Source organism: Hemicordylus capensis, chromosome 5 (genome assembly GCF_027244095.1).
Source record: "Hemicordylus capensis ecotype Gifberg chromosome 5, rHemCap1.1.pri, whole genome shotgun sequence".
Taxonomy (NCBI): domain Eukaryota; kingdom Metazoa; phylum Chordata; class Lepidosauria; order Squamata; family Cordylidae; genus Hemicordylus; species Hemicordylus capensis.
In genome coordinates this window covers 239274418-239292288 of record NC_069661.1, presented here as the reverse complement: position 1 = coordinate 239292288, position 17871 = coordinate 239274418, and the positions used below count along the sequence as shown (strand labels likewise).

The 17871-nt window shown below is 43.8% G+C and overlaps 1 protein-coding gene across 27 annotated transcripts in view; it reads left to right on the top strand.

The window, feature by feature from the left end:
* MICAL3 (microtubule associated monooxygenase, calponin and LIM domain containing 3) overlaps positions 1 to 17871 on the top strand; it is a 291510-nt gene that overhangs the window by 35536 nt on the left and 238103 nt on the right. For 2 of the 27 annotated variants that reach the window (XM_053252859.1, XM_053252856.1), the window contains exon 1: positions 7594 to 7856. The exons of 23 other annotated variants lie outside the window; for them this stretch is intronic. The gene's annotated coding sequence lies outside the window, so the exon portion shown is untranslated. 2 more of the 27 variants (XM_053252864.1, XM_053252860.1) reach the window with 2 other exon arrangements.

The window sequence follows — 17871 nt, the reverse complement described above, 5'->3', positions numbered from 1 at the left end:
ACAGGTTAGACAAATTAATGGAGTACAGGCCTATCAGTGGCTACAATCTCCTGTTTGTGGGCTTCCCCAGAGCATCTGGTGGCAAATTCTTTGCCACCACATGCTGGACTAGACACGGGAAAACAGGATGCTGGACTAGTTGGGTTTGGGGCTTAATCCAGCAAAACGATTCTTTTGGTCCCATGAAAGTGTCTTGCTGCACAAACTGAAAGAGTCTGATGCAAATGAAGAAAAATCCAGCTCTGTTTATGCATCAAGGATACTGAAGGCTCACAGATGCAATTCAAACTGGATTTTTGTTTTCTTTAGTCCCATGTAGGCTACAAGGCTCTGTGCCTTAAATACTTGAGTAGCAGAGGGAATTCCAGCAGATGAATATCTTGTCCACCCCCACCACACTAAACCATGGCAGGCTGTGCTACTGAAATTTCCTCTGTGATATAAATATTAGATACAGTAGTGTTACCCTTTGTTAGATCTGGTCACCCTTCTTTGATTCAGACCATACTCTTTGTTTTATACATGGAAAAGTAAATTTAATCAGCGGGATTTCCTTAATGTAATCTGGAGTACGTGCCCTGCTACTTAATCATTCAGTATCTTCCTGTTATTGAACATGAATTCGAATGGGATGAGTCACAGAGTTTAACAGAGGAATTTGTCACAGAAATTTGTGTTAAAATCTGGGTTGTTGAGAGAAAGTGGGGAAAGTATGTGTCAGCCAATTGTAGGAGTCTTATTACAAGAAGAAAACAAATCTTAACAACTTGTCTTCGGTTACTTCAAGATTTCAAATCCAGCAGATGGTAATTGGTGTCTGGTTTGTGTATAAACGTGCACAAATCAGGTTAGAACATCTGATGTGCTAAAGCCTGTCTACTATTTTGATATAAATTTGGCTTGTATTCAAAATCAAGGTCTGTATTGCTTGGATATTGCCAATAGCATCATATAGTTTGAATGATGGAGTGTAAAAAGTGCACTTGCTTAGTGCGATACAGTTAAGAGATTTATAGGATCCTCGTACCTTGTTGTGTGTGGTGTGTGTGTAAATAAACCTAAAAATAAACTTCCCTGCAAACTCACAGGGCATGTTTTTACTTTAGACATTATAAACTGATCGTGTGCAAAATATTAAATGTCAAGAATTGTAGAACTAATATGCACTAATAAAACTGGGTATTGTATCATATTATTTTGATGAATTGCCTTGTTAGCTTTGAGAATTGTAGGTGGTCTTGTGTGCCTTTGGGCAGAGGCTGATGGAGCCAAATATAAACATCATGCAGACCATTCTTTTGACCTTGGCATAGGTTGTTTGCTACAGCTGATGGGTTTGGTTGTGATAATATAAAGGTAAAGTGTGCCGTCGAGTTGGTGTCAACTCCTGGTGACCACAGAGCCCTGTGGTTTTCTTTGGTAGAATACAGGAGGGGTTAACCATTGCCTCCTCCCACACAGTACGAGATGATGCCTTTCAGCATCTTCCCATATCACTGCTGCCTGATATAGGTGTTTCCCATAGTCTGGGAAACATACCATCGGGGATTCGAACTGGGAACTTTCTGCTTGTTAGTCAAGTATTTCCTCACTCTGCCACTTAAGGTGACAGTGTGATAATATAGTTTTATGCAAAAGAGACTTTGTGGTGGTCACAATGGGGAGTTGGAAATCAGGGCTGTGGATTACTGTCCCCTTCACTACTAGTACATTCAGTTTTCTGAGTTGCATATACAAAAAAAAATCCCATTCACCACCCCTTTGGGTCAAACATTTTCCGAAGAGCAATCAAGTTAGATTGTACCAGCTCGTGCTGCAATAAGCAGGTAAACTGTGCAGAGATGACAAAAGTTTGGAACCATGGGATTATTTCCCAGCCCAGCACCACTTAGTGCTCCCTCCCTTGGTCAGCAGCTGGAGTCCTCTGGGCCAAATCTGGCATTTTAACGAACACCAGTGGGTTCCCCATTGCTGGTCCAGAAGCAAGAGAGGTATGTGGAAGGCCTGGGGACTGGGGCAATGGGACTTGCTGGCAGCCCATTTTGGGAACAGCGGTGGGGAAAGAGATCTGCTCCATCACCTTCCAGCTCATCTTCAAATTGGCCTCCCCGCCTCCTCTTAAACTGAGAGTGGTATTGCATAGTGGTTAGTGTTGAGCTAGGACTTGAGTTCAAATCCCTGCTCAGCCATAAAGTTTTAATAGGTGATTTTGGACCAGTCATCAGTCAGGTTGGATCCTAACCTCCCTCCATCCCTCCCTCCCTTGCAGAGTTTTTGTGAGGATAGGGGATTTTAAAAATACATACATACATCCTGGAGGATAATTCTCTCCCCAAACAAAGCTGGTCAGAGTAATTGGAGAGGGGTAGTTGGGTCCTGGACCCTACAATGAAGTCTGAATATTGGCTTTCATTTGAGGACTTGGTCAATATTGGTCTAGGGGGAAAATAATGTGATACTGGGTGTTTGACTGGGATGTCAGTGTTTTGTTTTGTTTAAATACATATTTATAGTTTTAATTCCTGCTATGCTTTAAGTGCTTATATCGGATCAAGTTATTTGGGAGCTTAGGGCTTCCCTCATATAAGGAAAGCACTTATGGAATTAAGATTCCAGACTATGCCATCTAAAGTCATAGAAAGCAGATAACTCTACAATTCCAAAGCCTTTGAGGAATCGTAAATGTGGGGAAGGGTAAACTGAGGATCCCAAAAGAGATCTCTGTCTTATTTATCTAATGTTATTTTTACATTCATATCCTGCTCCTTCTCCAGGCAGTCCCAGAACAGTACACATGGCTATGGCCACAACAACCCTGTGAGGTGGGTTAGTTTGAGAGATAAGTGACTGACCAGAGTCGCCCAATGAGTTTTGTGGTTGAGTAGGGATTTGAACACAAGTTTCCCTAGTTCTCATCCAGCACTCTATCCACTACACCACACTGGCTTCCAGTATGCTAAACACACCAGAGCAGGAAGTTTAAATTTCTTCTGTGAGATGTTGCATATGATCTAACTCTATTTCTTAAAGCATCTGAGAAGATTAGTGCTTCTTATTTGAAAGAATTTTACCAATGATTCTGAGGTATCTTTGTGAACAGAGATATGCCTGGCTACATGATGCAATTTGATGAAATTGCCCAAGTAAATTTATGTTAAGGCTGTATTTTAGACATGTGTGTCATTTGCATTTTACCAACAAAGTTACTACTAACTTTATACACTCATCTCACTCCGCCTCCCCCCCACCTTGCTGAGGCCCTTGGAGAAAGAGTGGGATAAAAATATAACGTAAAAGTGTATGTCTGGTTTTTTTTATTGATGCAAAAAATAGGTGTATAAACATCTATAGATAGACTTTTCTACAGTTGTATGCAAACCTATAGATTTTTTTACACGTATAAAAATGGGTTTGGAGCTAGGCCTTAGAGAATTCCTGCCAGGACAACAAGAGTAGCTGGGCTTCTGTGACAAATTGGGTTAAAGTTGTCTGTTGTTTTTGTTCTGAGAGAAGGGAATTGGGGGAACAGATTATAACCATATTTGACTGCAGTTTAATTATAGTCAGGGTCTGCTGCCTTTTATTGTGCAGTGAGGAAATATCTGTGGAGATCCAAAGAAAAGGATGCAAATAAGCCTGTCATGGGATTAAACCCAGAGCATCCAGACATCTTCAAAGATCTTGGCTGGAGTGTGAGGTTTGTCTTGGGGGTAATTGTCAGCTTGAGGCTGCAATTGCTTAGTTTCTTGTCTTTTCTAGTGGGAATGGCTTTGGTCTTTATTAGCATTTGATGACGATGACTGTTAGGCAGGGGGAGAAAGAGAAACAGCCTGTTTCTATAGCGCTGGCAGTTCAAAGCCCACACCTCTCAATCAGTAAAGATAATGCATGCATCTGCTTTTGAAAGCTTTATGAATGTTTTATTGGGTCTTCCCCCATATGTGATCTCCATAGCGTTCTCCCTTGATTGTTTGAAAAAACAATCTGGCATTTCACCGCAGTGGTTCAAGAAGAATGCTAACTCCCCCTAATCCTGGGATTAATTACACAATTATGCAGCAGTCTGGACACAAATGACTTAAACTGAAGTAGCAGGAGTTAAGCTAATTTAGTACCAGTTTGAGACAGTTTCAGATAAGTGGTCAGTCTGTTACAACAGTACTTAAATGCTTCTGGCAAAATTTTGCTCTGTATGTTGAAAAATGCTTTGCAGTTGCATGGTGAATATCTGTGTTGTAATGGCCAACAAGAGCTTCATGTTTGGTGGCGGGGAGGGGGGGGGCTGGGGAGATTCTAGAACTAGTTTGGGGGAACAAAGGGGTGGCAAATATTATTAGGGGAGTGAGAAAGTTGCGGTACATTACTTACTTACAGAGGTAATTAATTTGGTATTAATAATGTGATGTCTGTTTACTTTTTAAATGAAGCTTGCTTGAGATTTTCAAACTTTTTAAGAAAATGGGCCAGCTTCCTCTGAGAAAATACTAATTTTCTAATACTCTCTTTTTGGGTTAGGCCAAACCTTCCTGTCTGCTTTCCAGGCTAGTTTTCCTCTTTCTGCCCAAGACTATGTGGTAGGAAAAACTGGGGTGGGAAGAGAGGTCAGTACCAGGATAGCTGAAATCCATAAGGGAGATGACCCTACTCAAATGGTCTGACTGCTGTTGGTAGCAAGAAAAATGGTCTAAACACAGACGTAAAAACACCACTGCTCTTTATTTAAAACCCGGACCTGTAGGAGCTTCAGAGGTCCAACAAGCACAACACAGCACCCCCTGGCATACATAACACTGACCCAGACTAGTTCTTGGCCAGGAAGGAAGTTGGGGGGAGGCTGGAGGAGTCTCCCACCTATCTGGCTGGACTGGCTTCTGCTCTGCTACATGCCTTGTGCCACATGAGGAGGAATCACTATGCAATGCTGTTTCCCAGTGTCTGAAATTGTAATGTGGCATCTGTACTGTAGAGTCCAGCCATAAGAAGAACGCGGCACGGGGGGAGGCATGTTCTGCCCACTCTAGAGAAAAAATGTGTTCTATAATTTCCTCTTCACTTTTTATTTGCATTTTAATTGAGAGCTCTCTCCTTAAAAATGTTAAACATTGTTTTTCAAAAAGTATTCTGAATAATAAACTTTTGAAGTAAATGTTAATCTTTTTGTCATGTAGAGAGTTCTCAAAATAAAAGGTGGAGTATTATTTGGGGGGACATTGTGAAACTTATTCCATTCCGCAATACAGAGCAGAGCATTTATTCTGGCAAAAAAGCTTAATTTGGGCCACTTTGTTTCCTTCTGCACTATATGGCCTATGCAGCAGCAGCCCATTTGTTAAGTTACACCTCCTCTGGAGAAATTCACACTTTACAAAACTGCACACAACAGTATTTGGGTTGTGGCTTAATCCTGTAATATCACCAAGAGTCACCAAGAAGAATGAGCAGATAGAATCTCTGGAAATTTTTTGAGCTCCAAAAAAATCACTCAAAGGCATTTAAAATTGGCATGGGTCAGCAAGGGTTACCAAGAGGAATGAGCAGATCGAGCCAGTGAACCCTTCCACCCCCAAATCACAAAAAAACAACACCTTTCCAATCACAGATATTCAGGTCACGGCTGGCAAGACCTGTCACAATTTCTCATTCGCATATACTCAAAACCGCGGTTGGTAAAAAGTGAAAAGCCTAGGGCATTAGGGCAATGCTACAGGGTTCAGTTTTCTTTATAAGACAGAGAACGTATTTTGTTTTGTTGACAAAGATACAGGCAGAACATGGTGGAAGCAAATAGGTTTCTAAAAATAGACAGCAAAACTGCTGATATTGCATTATTCCCAGGGAGCCACTGTTGAAACCTTCCCTCTGCCCCAAAGCCATTTTGGAAGGGCGGTATACAAATCCAATCAATCAATCAATAAAAGTAAACTCAAGCTCTCAGCCCTCTCTCTCTCTCTCCTGAATTCAAATGAAAAACTGGTTTCAATGTGTATTTGACACCACCTATTACCTGAAGGGTGTCATCTTCTTGAAATCTTATTGCATTCCAACAGCTGAAGAGAGTGTCACAGTTTTCAAGGACCATTACAATCGCCTTAAATTCCCTGACCAGTCATCTTCCAGTGACTGATGGCCCATGACCTTTTTAATACTTTAGTGGTGGTACATTTATATTAACAGCTTTTATATGGCAGTATTGTTGGTTCCTATTTATCTGCTGCTGGCTGCCTTTCTGGGAGATAAAAGTGCCTAAAGTGGGGCTGAGTAGGGTAGGAATTAATTTTAAAAAACATTTCCTCCAGGTGCTTTCAGGTAGAGACACAGCAAGCAATTTGGAAATATTATAAAAGGTGTCTGAAATCTAACTCCATCCCACTGTAGTCACTCTTACACCCTGTCGCTCTCTTTACAGAAACAATCAATATTTATAGTGCATATAATTTTTTTTTGGTTGCCATGTGTCTCTTGGATAAAGTGTATGACACACCTCCAGCTATGTAATTAGAGTAAGAATAAGAGGAACCGTGTCGAGCGTTAACCCGTAAAGGTCAATTTAATATTGGGGCATAAGTACTACAAACGCTTTAATTGGTATACCATGTCTGGGCTTTAGCAAGGAACATGTGGTGGTGAAATTTCTAATACAGCGTTATAAATACTTAAAACTAAAATTCCCAGGTTCCCTTGCAGGAAGAATGAGAGTTACTCCAGTTTGTTTCTGTGTAGGCTAGACCTCCATGGAAACAGTAACGCCTGCAATCCTGTTTTCCCCGAGCAAGCTCAATTAGAATCAACCAGTTTTCGAGTAAGTCGGCCTAGGATCGGGCTGTAAGAGTGCTCGTTCTAATCAAAGTAAAGTCAAGTACATTTATTTATCTTTGTTGCTGTATTTAAGAATGTTATACTGCGAATTGTTTCTAACGTTCCATGTGAAGGACAGCGGGTTTATTTTCAAGGGCACAGCAGGTTTATTGGACAATCCTTCCTTAAATTCAGTGGATCGGCAATAATCCTAAAATCACTTCCAACATCAATCGCTTTTCTCCGCTCCTCTGCTTTTTGGCTGTATATTGTATTTAAATAGCAATGCAAATTATTGAAAAGTCGGAGGTCAAGGTTGCTTTTTCCCCACGCAGGAGGCTGTGACGTTAGCAGGGCGTGTGTTGCTTTCGTCCTTTTTCTCTCTCCCGCTTTTCCTAGGGCTTCTCCAGGCACCTGAACCGCCCTTCACCGTTACTCGTTGTCTCTTTAAACGAATTGCGCCTTGGCCCTGCTGCAGTCCTTTGAGTTACCCTTCGCGCGTCTCCCATTGGTCGCCTGAGTTCGCATCCCCCCGGTTTTCCCCGCGCCTCAGCCAGTAGTTGCTCCCGCTTTTGTATCATAATTCGGAAACTCCCATCGCTCTTCCCGAGCGAGGGGTGCACCGGGCGAAACCAATATTTGGACGCCGCTCCCAGTCCCCATTGGCCTGCTTGGCTCACTCCCGCTCACTGTGCTCCAGAACTGGACGGCGCGCGTATCTCTTTAAGAGGCTGAGGACCAGCTGGCTCTGTTTCCTTCCCTCGTGTCCAGCGGCGAGTAACTGCTGCCAAGGTGTGTGCCAAGCCGCTGCTACCTCCCCCCTCTCTCGCCGGGCTCGGAGCACCCCGGCGCGGCGCAACGCGATGCGGTGCAGAGCAGGCAACGCTGGGCGCACTGACTGATCGCGCCCTGCAGGGATCAACCGGGGGGCGATCGTGCGGCAACCGACCCGCATTCTTGCAGCCAGCCTTCCCTATGGCTTAAGGTGCCCCGCGCCAACTTCTTCGGGGACTGAACACCAGCAGCAGGAGGCGGCACCAGGCATGAGCGGAGGAGGGCAAGTACGGCAAGGCTGCAATGCACCGGCCCAGGCAGGGAGGGAGGGAGCAGAAAGGACATTCCTGTGGCCGGGTTCCAGCGCTGTGGATTAGAAGAGAGGGTGGGCTGCACAGTGGAGAGCGAGCGGGTGGCGAGACGCGGACCCTTGGCTCTGCCTCCCACCCCGCAGTAGTAGTGCGGAGTTGTGTGTGTGTGTGTGTGTGTGGGGTTTCCAGTCGGGTGGCCTGGCCCTGTCTTGCTTTGGTGGGTGTCTTCTGCACGGGAGCCTCGGGTTCCATTGGCTGCAGGCAAGCGTTGAGGATGCCTCTCCTTTCTCAAGGCGCGGGGTATATATGGAAGAGAGATCCCTTGCGGTTCCTTGTTTTCTGGGCGTGAGGAAGCCCTCCTTTCCACCCCCATATCGGACTGCAGGAGCAGCGCCCTCTCCTGGTGCTGCAGGAAGCGGAGTTCTTCCCGGCTCTAACATGTGGTTGCTGTCGGCGAGCGAGGAATAAAGGGGCTAAGTTTTAGCTGTACTGCTTGTTGGCCGTCTTCCTACACCCATCAGGCGGGAGCTCAAATCATTTCACTCCACACGAATCATTCCGCAATAACATTACTCTCATCTTTGCGGTTCTGACTCGGGTAATATCTAAAAGTGGATTAGAATTCTCCCCTGCGCTGATGAAGCATAGGAGACGTTCCCCTCTTTTCCTTCTCTTTAGCCAGTAGCTGAATGCAAAGGGTCCGAATTAAGTGATACTTCCCTCCCCCCAAGCCTGGATAAGGCGACAGTCAAAGCCCTGATCTAGGCATGTAGCCAGCAGTGTCCTGTGTCTGAGAATTGTGGGGGATAAGATGCAAAGGCAGAAATCTTCTCCCTTTTATGGCTCCCTCCCACCCCTGCCCGGTTCCTACTGCTTTCTCATTCTCATGCACGGGCATTCATCTCTCGAGTGGTGGTGGTTGGTGTGTTTACTGCTATATTTAGTAGGCTGGCTCGCCAGGTTATTAAATTTCTACATGGGATTCCCTGAATGCAGATTGTGTGGATGCTGGGATTGGAGAAGGGCACTCTGTCCATGCTCAAAGACAATCTCATTTTCATTTTGTAGGTGCTTTGGGATTCATTGCAAAGCCCCTGTGAGCGCTGCCTCAGCTCAGACCTTAGTATTAGGCATGTACAGATTCAATTTTTGAGCTTGGGTGGGTCATAATAGATTGTGGTCTGGTGGCAGACCACTTCTTCAGAGTGTGCTCTTTGCTTATAAAGGTGCAGAATTAGGCCTCTGGTGTCACGGGGAAAGCTTGATGTGTTCTCAAGGGGATGTTCCTATCCAAGCAATGGCCGGTCCTTTGCAAAATGTCTAATCACTTCTGTGGATTGTAGGGATCCTTGTGACCAAAGTCAAGGCAACCAGCATTGCTCACAGTGGTGGTGGGGGGCAGGCAGAGGAGGGGCCTGTGAGTGCAATGTTACTTGAGTGGGGTGGGGGTGGGGGGGAACCCTGCATGCACTGCCAACAGAGGAAGGCTGAGAACTAGGGGAGCAGATTTCAGAATGAGAGAGACTTTGGAAACCAGTCAGCAGGTTTTGTAACTCCTAACCATTTGTTTTGAGTGGCTTTATTTTTGCACAGCTCCTTGATGGGGTTGGACTGTCTCGGACTGCAGTGAGGATTTGTATGTAATGACGTTTTTGGAACTCTTAAAACAGTAAAGCTTCTCTCATCCAGATCCTTCTCTGTGCTGGATGCAACTCGTGTTTCTCTCCTGCTGGGATTGTTGGATGGATTGTATTGTTCAACTGTTTACTCCAACTGCTGCTTATGCTACACAGAAATTCCATGTCTCCTGAGAAATTTGTGGGACTGTGTACATGTATTTAATTTCAGCCAGCTTATTATGTGCAGAAGGGATCTTTTTGCTATACTTATCATGTTTAGATGTGCCTGTAGGCATTGTGCCTCTGCTCAGAATAAAAGGCATCAGCCTCAGATGCAGCAGTTGATTATGATTGTTTCTTTTTACTGAACCAGATGTGATGGGTCTATATTAACTCCAGGAGAGACAGAGAGGAACAGGTCTTTGCCAGTTCTATTGTGTGAAAAACCATGTAGAGACCTATGTCTTGTAGTCAGTGTGGTCTGCTTAGTACCTGCTTGAACCATACAGTGTGCCAGAGGGATTTTCAAGCATTGTCTTGTTTGGGAACTACTATGGTTAGGGGAATTACAGTGGAAATTCAGATTGGGAGGGTTAGGCCTCTTTCCCCCTGCTATTCCTTCAACTCCAAAATTTGAGGCTAGGATTTGAATTTTACCATGTGAGGAATCCAAGTTAGCCTTCTCTGGCCCTTGCTGTGAGATGTGGAGTTGCCCATATTGAATGCTATAGGGACACTAAACTCGACCAGATTTGGAAATGACTTGGCTGCTATTGGTATTTGGTTCATGTGCAGGGAGTCAGGTGTGTAAAAATATATGAGTATAGGTACAGCGTGCATAGGTAGATTTATCAGGTATCTGCAGTCTCAAACTCAGATGCCAATTCATAAGAACACAGCAGAGTAAAAATACAACTTGAGATCTTCAGTGGAGCATGCCTTATTATGCTTTCCCCACAAATAGAAATCATAGGAAACATATCCAAAGTGCCCTCTGTACTGGACAGGAAGAAGTTCTTTCATCTGTGGACAGGAAGGAGTTATTTTTCTCTCTTGCCACAGGGAAAGGAGGAGAAGCCCCATTTTTCTTGGTATTAAGGTGAAGAAACAGTTGGAGGTGAAGGGTTTCTACTTCTTAAAAAACCAATAGTATTCCTGCCCCTGTCTCATTTGATGGTCCGGATTATACAGGATATGGGCCCATGGGGAAAGCCCTTAGCCACATCAGCTTTTCACATGTGCCTGGTCATGCTTAGATGCTCTACTACTTGGGCTTGGCCGTCTTATGTGTATTGTTAGCACCCTACAGTGGCAGTGCCACTGATCGCTGGCATGGTAACATACATGTGAATGGGTCAGGGCGAGGTAGGTACCTTTAAACAACAACCAATATTTATATATTGTTTTCAACAAAAGTTTCCAAAGCGGTTTACATAGAGAAATAAATAAATAAGTAAGATGGCTCCCTGTCCCCAAAGGGCTCACAAGCTAAAAAGAAACATAAGATAACCAGCAACAGTCACTGGAGGTACTGTGCTGGGGGTGGATAGGGCCAGTTACTCTCCCCCTGCTAAATAAAGAGAATCACCACATTTAAAAGGTGCCTCTTTGCCAAGTCACCAAGTGCATGTGGGAAGCTTATATGGCTGTGAGGGTTTTTTTTGTTTTTTTTTTGCGGCTTGTATGCTATGTTACGTATATAATTGTAATTCTCACCATGTTAAAATTTTCAGTGAACTTTTAATAATAAATCAGGCCCAGCTATCCCCTAGGGGAAACAAAACAGGAATTGGTGTTAAGGATTTGTCAAACAGAAGGCATTGTTCTTGTGAAGAGCTGGGTCTTAGGAACATAGGAAACTGCCATATACTGAGTCAGACCATTGGTCTATCTAGCTCAATATTGTCTTCACAGACTGGCAGCGGCTTCTCCAAGGTTGCAGGCAGGAATCTCTCTTATGCTTTGGTAGTTTGTTGGTTCAATAAAAAAATCTTGTCCTATCTTGGAGATGCCAGGGAGGGAACTTGAAACCTTCTGCTCTTCCCAGAGCGGCTTCATCCCCTGAGGGGAATCTCTTCCAGTGCTCACACATCAAGTCTCCCATTCATATGCAACCAGGGCAGACCCTGCTTAGCTATGGGGACAAGTCATGCTTGCTACCACAAGACCAGCTCTCCTCGCCATGTCTTATACACTCTTTTGCAGGGCACCCTGACAGATCCTATGCAGGAAAGATAAGTTTTACTGTTATGCGTATGCTCAGAGGCCTCTAGTTCTAAGGAGGGCCCAGAAGCTGTGACGCTCTTAACTGTGCCTGTGGGGTTTATATTTATAGATGCTGGGCCTCTAGTCCAGGCTGCTGGGCTACAACTCCCATCATCCTGCCATAGTGGTCAGGGATAATGGGAGTTGTAGTCACACAACATCTAGAGACCCAAGTTTGAGAATCCCTACTATAGAACATTGCCACACTATCTATCTATCTATCTATCTATCTATCTATCTATCTATCTATCTATCTATTTAATACATCTCTATACCGCCCAAAACGCAAGCTCTCTGGGCGGTTTACAAAATAATAAAAACAGCCAATAAAAGATTAAAACATTTAATTAAAATTAAAAAATTAAAACTATTAAAACACAATTAAAACAGTAGCTAATTAAAAGTCTGGGTGAACAAATGTGTCTTGACTGCCCTTTTAAAAGTTGTAAGAATACTTGACTATGTTCCTGGCCAGAAGCACATTGAAGGACATTTGGAAAGATGGCGTGCTAGCTCTTTGAATGAGGGAAGAAGTCTCATTCAGTTATTACCCAACCCTATGCAGGTTTCTGCAGTTCCTGCAAGTTCAGTAGGGTTTACTCCTAAGGCCTGTAGCCTCAGTTTCTCCAAATTTTTATTCCCTGTGTCACAGATAACTATTTCACAGGGGATGCATGTTACAGCAAGCAGGTTTTAACAGTAGTAGCTGGAAAAATTGACATCATAGGAGTTATTTCAGGCCCTCCATTGTAAAAGCTGGGCATAGAATAGCTGGCGGGTAAAGATGTCACTAATGTAAATATTCAATTTTATATAAGTGTACACACGCCTTGCATTTAATTCTCAGCCTGTTCTTTAGAATGTGCATCAAGCAAGTCCTGCTTCCCAGGATATTAGCCAAGGTGTAATAAGTGTTAACTTGTCTACAAATGTCTGAACAGAGCTTCTGGGCATTCAGCTTCAATCTTAAATCTGATGCTTCTCTGCCGCAGTACTGAATGAGCTCTTAGCTCATTCAGTTAATTGATGGCCTGTTACCATCTTGCGATCTTCTCTGTTTCTCTGCCTTAAGGGAATATAAAATGAGTGTGCCCGGCCAGAGGATGGTAAACCGTAACTCATCTTCCCTGAGGGCTTATTGATGGATAAAGCCAGTGCTTTGGCTAGTTATTGAGAATTGGTCTTCTCAGCTCTGTAGCTTGTAGCCACATGCTTTGCTCTTTTCTGGACGTTCCCTCTCATTCCTGTAACCCGGGCCTGCTCAACTCCCCCCGCCCCCGTTTTTGGACTACAACTCACATAACTTCCAGCCACAGTGGCCAATAGCCAGGCATTATGGGAGTTGTAGGCCAACATCTACAGGAGGGCCAAAGTTGAGCAGCCCTGCTGTAACTAGTCTCTTTCCTCAGTTATGGTCCGAGACCTTTTGCTGCCTGAAGGGAAGGACAATAGAATAACACACACACCCCATCTGTGGTTGGGTGCTCAGCATTCTCAAGCCATTCCACCAAGACTATAGGGCGATAGCAGATTAGGCCACCTAGCCAGGCACTGGTGGCAGGGGTGCTCCTAACTTACAGCAGAAGTGGGGAGAGGGAAGTTGTACCCCAGTGGAGCAAAAGGGGGAAATAAACATCATATACCAGTTGGGCGAATTAGGGTGGTGGCAGGGAGGCCCATGGGGTGGTGCCCATGGTGGCAAGGGGCTGGTGCTTGCTACCCCTCCCCCACCTTGTGCCCATGCCTGAGGCAATTGCCTCACCCTGCCTTACGGAAGGGCTGCTCTGATTTTCCAAGTCCAGATCCTAATTTTGGAAAGTTCTCTGCACCTTCTATGCAGTGATGCCTCTAAGGCGTGTGCATGTGCTCACAAGTTTTTCGGATGTCTGCTCAGTTAATTTTAGATCCCACTCAGGTTGAATCGGGAAGGCCCCACTCTGAATGCACATGAGCACACACTGCCTTGATCCTGCCTCCCAGAACAAACCTCATTCCTCACACAGTTGAAAAATATTAGAGAGAACGTTGCTTCTATGCCTTCTTCCCATGAGCTGCTGCCTTTCCAGCCGCTTGTCTTCTGGTTCTGTAGGCCAGGAGTGGGCACTACAACTCCCATCATCCCCAGCCACAGTGATGAGAACTGTAGTTCTTCGTGAGCCCAGGCTGCCGATCCCTGTCTTAGGCTAATGCTGCTGCCCCTTCATTCTTCGTGCTGTTCAGGTCCCCTCCCTCCCCCGCCTTCCAAAACCTGAACCACGATGACAGCTAGAGACTCTTTGTGTTGCTTCTGTGTGACAATCGGGCAACTCGGTCAATCTCTGCCAGAACCCCAGAAGTCTTGGTTTCACCACCACAAATGTCTCTTCCCTGCATTTAAAATGCAGACATTTTTGACAGAGATCCTGTTTATCACCAAAGAATTCTTGTGGCTTCTCCACACACTTTTGTTCTAGGCATGGCAAAAGTTGTTTGTTGAACCCTTAAAACAAAACAAAACTGTGGTGGCTGTGATTAGAGCTACTCATTGGAGAGAAGCCACTGACTTTCCTGATGAGGGCTTAGGGGTATCATGGGATATCTAACCACCGCCTGGAATGAAATTTGTGGACAAGTCCTGGACATGTGAAGACTTCTGAAACATTACCTCATTAGAAAAGCAACTTAGAAACTGTTTTTGGCAAAGGTTGAAGGTTGATTACCAGTTGCCACAGTTCTTCTTCACCTTGAGAATATTTATATACTGCTTTTCAAAACACACACACACACACACACACACACACACACACACACACACAGAAAGCAGTTATATAGCAAGAGTGATAACATGATCTCCTGTTCCACAGGGGCTCACAGTCTAAAGAGAAAAGGGACTTTCAATCAGAGATACAGGCTTTCTAGAAACCTGCATCATTTGCATAAAATTTGCATTAGTTTTTTCTCAAAAACAGTTAATATACAGAATTTCCTGTTGCCCTAAACAAATAATGTTTGATCTGTTTATGTAGGTAATAAGCCTATATAAACATTAATTTTCCACACTGTATCTGAAAGGTTTTTCAAGTAACCAAGTAGTTGAACTGAAATATTTAGGTTGTGTGGTGGTGGGGGGGATCAATATAGATGGTTCATGTGCTTTAATTGTTATACTGAAACAAATTCAAAGCTTTATGTGGAAAGAATTTTTTAATTGGAATACTCAATAAATCAGTAAAACATACAGTATGTACCTTCTCACATACTTCCTGAGTATAAGCCCTGAAAAACTTTAATCACAACTTTGTAATTGCTGAACTTGCCTAATATTGCACTGGCATCCATTCATTGTTGCTAATAAATTTTATGAAATACTTCTGGGCATCTGGACTAGCATTGCACACATGCAATAGAGTGAGTTCCAGAAGACCTCTGTGCTGCCACTTGAGAAGGGGAAGGAGCAACTTCCACCTCTTTCTGTTTTGGAAAATTTTCCGCCCCACATATCTGCTTTCAAATCTTAAAACTATAACTTTTCACTTCCAAACTGATTTCAACACTAAAATGAGAATATGTGGAGGTTTAGCCTGTATTGACTTGCTTTGATTTTTAGACATGAACATCTATTATCTTGCTGTCTCCCTTTTCACCTACTTTCACATCATTGTTGTGAAATGTGTGGGCATAAATTAGCCACCAATATTTCCCTTAGAGCTCCATGTTTTGAGAGCCATAACTGTAATGCTGTTGGTCTTACATAACCAAGACACTTGTTTTCAGAAGCTAAATTTGGAACAAAGTGGGAGTTGGCTTGGTAGAGTCTCTTTAAAGCAGTCAGAAATCAGCTCTGGATTCAATGATGGACAGATTTAAGGGACCTCCTGTATTGTGTGGAAGAGCAGCCTTTATAAAAAAAAAAACAAGTTCTAGATGTTGAGCTTCAATCATGTAAATACACACTTTGTCTAATATTTCTGCATTGGTTCTGTAGATGTATAAACACACTGGGACAGATGTGCTTTCTAAGGTAAGGCTGGGAGAGACTCCTATCTGAAACTTTGGAGAGCTGCTGCCAGTCAGTGTCTAGACAGTCCTGAGCTAGATGGACCAAGTGTTTGACCTGGTATAAGGCAGCTTCCCATGTTCCTGGGGGTGCTGTGCTGGAGTTGGCTAGGGACAGTTGCTTTCCCTTTGCTTCATAAAAAGAGAATCGCCACTTGAAAAGGTGCCTCTTTACTCAGTAAGGAGGGTTACTACTCATATCTCCTGAATTGGTTAGGATTATAGAGATAATAAATATGAATCTTTTTGAAGGCTAAATGTGTTACATAAATGTTAAGTAGTATTGGGGAAATAGATTATTTTATTTTATTTAGAACAAATTACAGTTGGACCTTGTTTGCGGAACCGCTAATAGACACCTATTTCCAATATCCAGGGATACGAAAGGGTTAAAACCTATGTACCTGCGGTTCCTAGAGGGCCAGAAGTGACCGTGGAGGTCACTTCTGCCCGCCATTTTATCTGTGGGAGCCCAGGAGGAGTCATTTTGTGGCTCATTTCTTTTTTACTTCTTTGACTTTTTTTTGTGGTGGTGGGGGCATTCCTGGGCACACAAGGGGATTCCTGCACAGATGGAGACACCACAGAGCATGCCAAAGTAAAATTTCTAGCTGTTATTTCACCATTTTTCCTCCAGCCTGGACCCTAATCCCCCTTTCCCTATAGAAATTATGCCTCATTACTCTTGGTTCCATTGCAATAGTAGGCAAGGAACAGAACCCAGGGGTGTAACTGCTATTAGGCAAGGGGAGGCGGCTGCCTGGGGGTCCCCATGCCTCGAGGCCCCCCCCCAGAGGCAAGTCACACATGACTATATATTGTGAAGTGTGTGTGTGTGTGTATCAACGAGGGGCCCATTTAAAAATTTTGTCTGGGCCCACTCCAGCCTTGTTACGCCCCTGACAGAACTCCTGTGAGTAACGAGGTTCTCCTGTATGTGTGGCCATTGAGCTGATGAAACTCCCAGGGTGGGTAAAGATACAAATCAATAACACATTTAAATCACAGGAACAATGCACCGAATCTGTAGTAGAAACAGTATGTGCAAAGGTCATCAGGTTTTATGCCAAATTTATTCTGAATTAGGATTTCTATTCAAGTTTGATTGCACATTCCCACTTCCTCCTTCCTTTTAGCTTGGTTCTATAATTGTAGGTCATGTAAACCTTGGCATACTTCAGTGAATTCAGGAGGACTTTGATCCAAGGCTTTGCATGACTTTTTAAACATGCCAACTGATGCTTCAGTCTCAAAATCTCTGTTCTGTCCTTTGAATGCTTTATTAATATCTGGACCTTGAAATCTGACAGAACTATGTAACTGACAGAAACAGCACCAGTTTCTTGACCTAGTGTAGAACAATGCAACTACAGTTTCAGTACTTAGGGTGTAGAAGAATATCTGTTCGTTCGTAGCAACATAGAATCTCAGAGCTGGAAGGAACCTTGGGGGTCTTCTAGTGCAACCCTCTGCTCAGTGTAGGGCTCTCCTATAGCACCCCTGACTGATGACTATTCAGCCTGTGTTTGAAAACCTTTAGAAAAGGAGAGCCCTAGAATTTTGCTAGTTGGGTACCTGAATATCTGCGCAGATTTCTAGCTGCTTTTCTTTACAAGAGAAAATGTTTTGCCTGACACTTGCAGTTAAAAGTGTGCAATGCTTCTGGATGTGGTATTGTGCAGAGATGATCCCAGCAGCAGAGGAAAAGCAAGAAGCCTTCAGTTAAGCTCAGTGCTCTTCATGAGCTTGTGGGTAGTAATGAACCTATCAAAACATTGGTTCATATTCATGCTCTTTCTTTTTTAGGAAATCTGCCAGAAGTACAACAGTAATAAGCAGTGAATATTTGATGGTGCAGCGAAGAGATGACTTGATTAGCAAGCCAGAGGTTGCCAGTTGGTATGTTTCCCAGACTATTGGAAACACCTATATTGGGCAGCAGTGATATAGGAAAGTGCTGAAAGGCATCATCTCATACTGCGGGGGAAGAAGGCAATGGTAAACCCCTCCTGTATTCTACCAAAGACAACCACAGGGCTCTGTGGTCGCCAGGAGTAGACACCAACTCGACG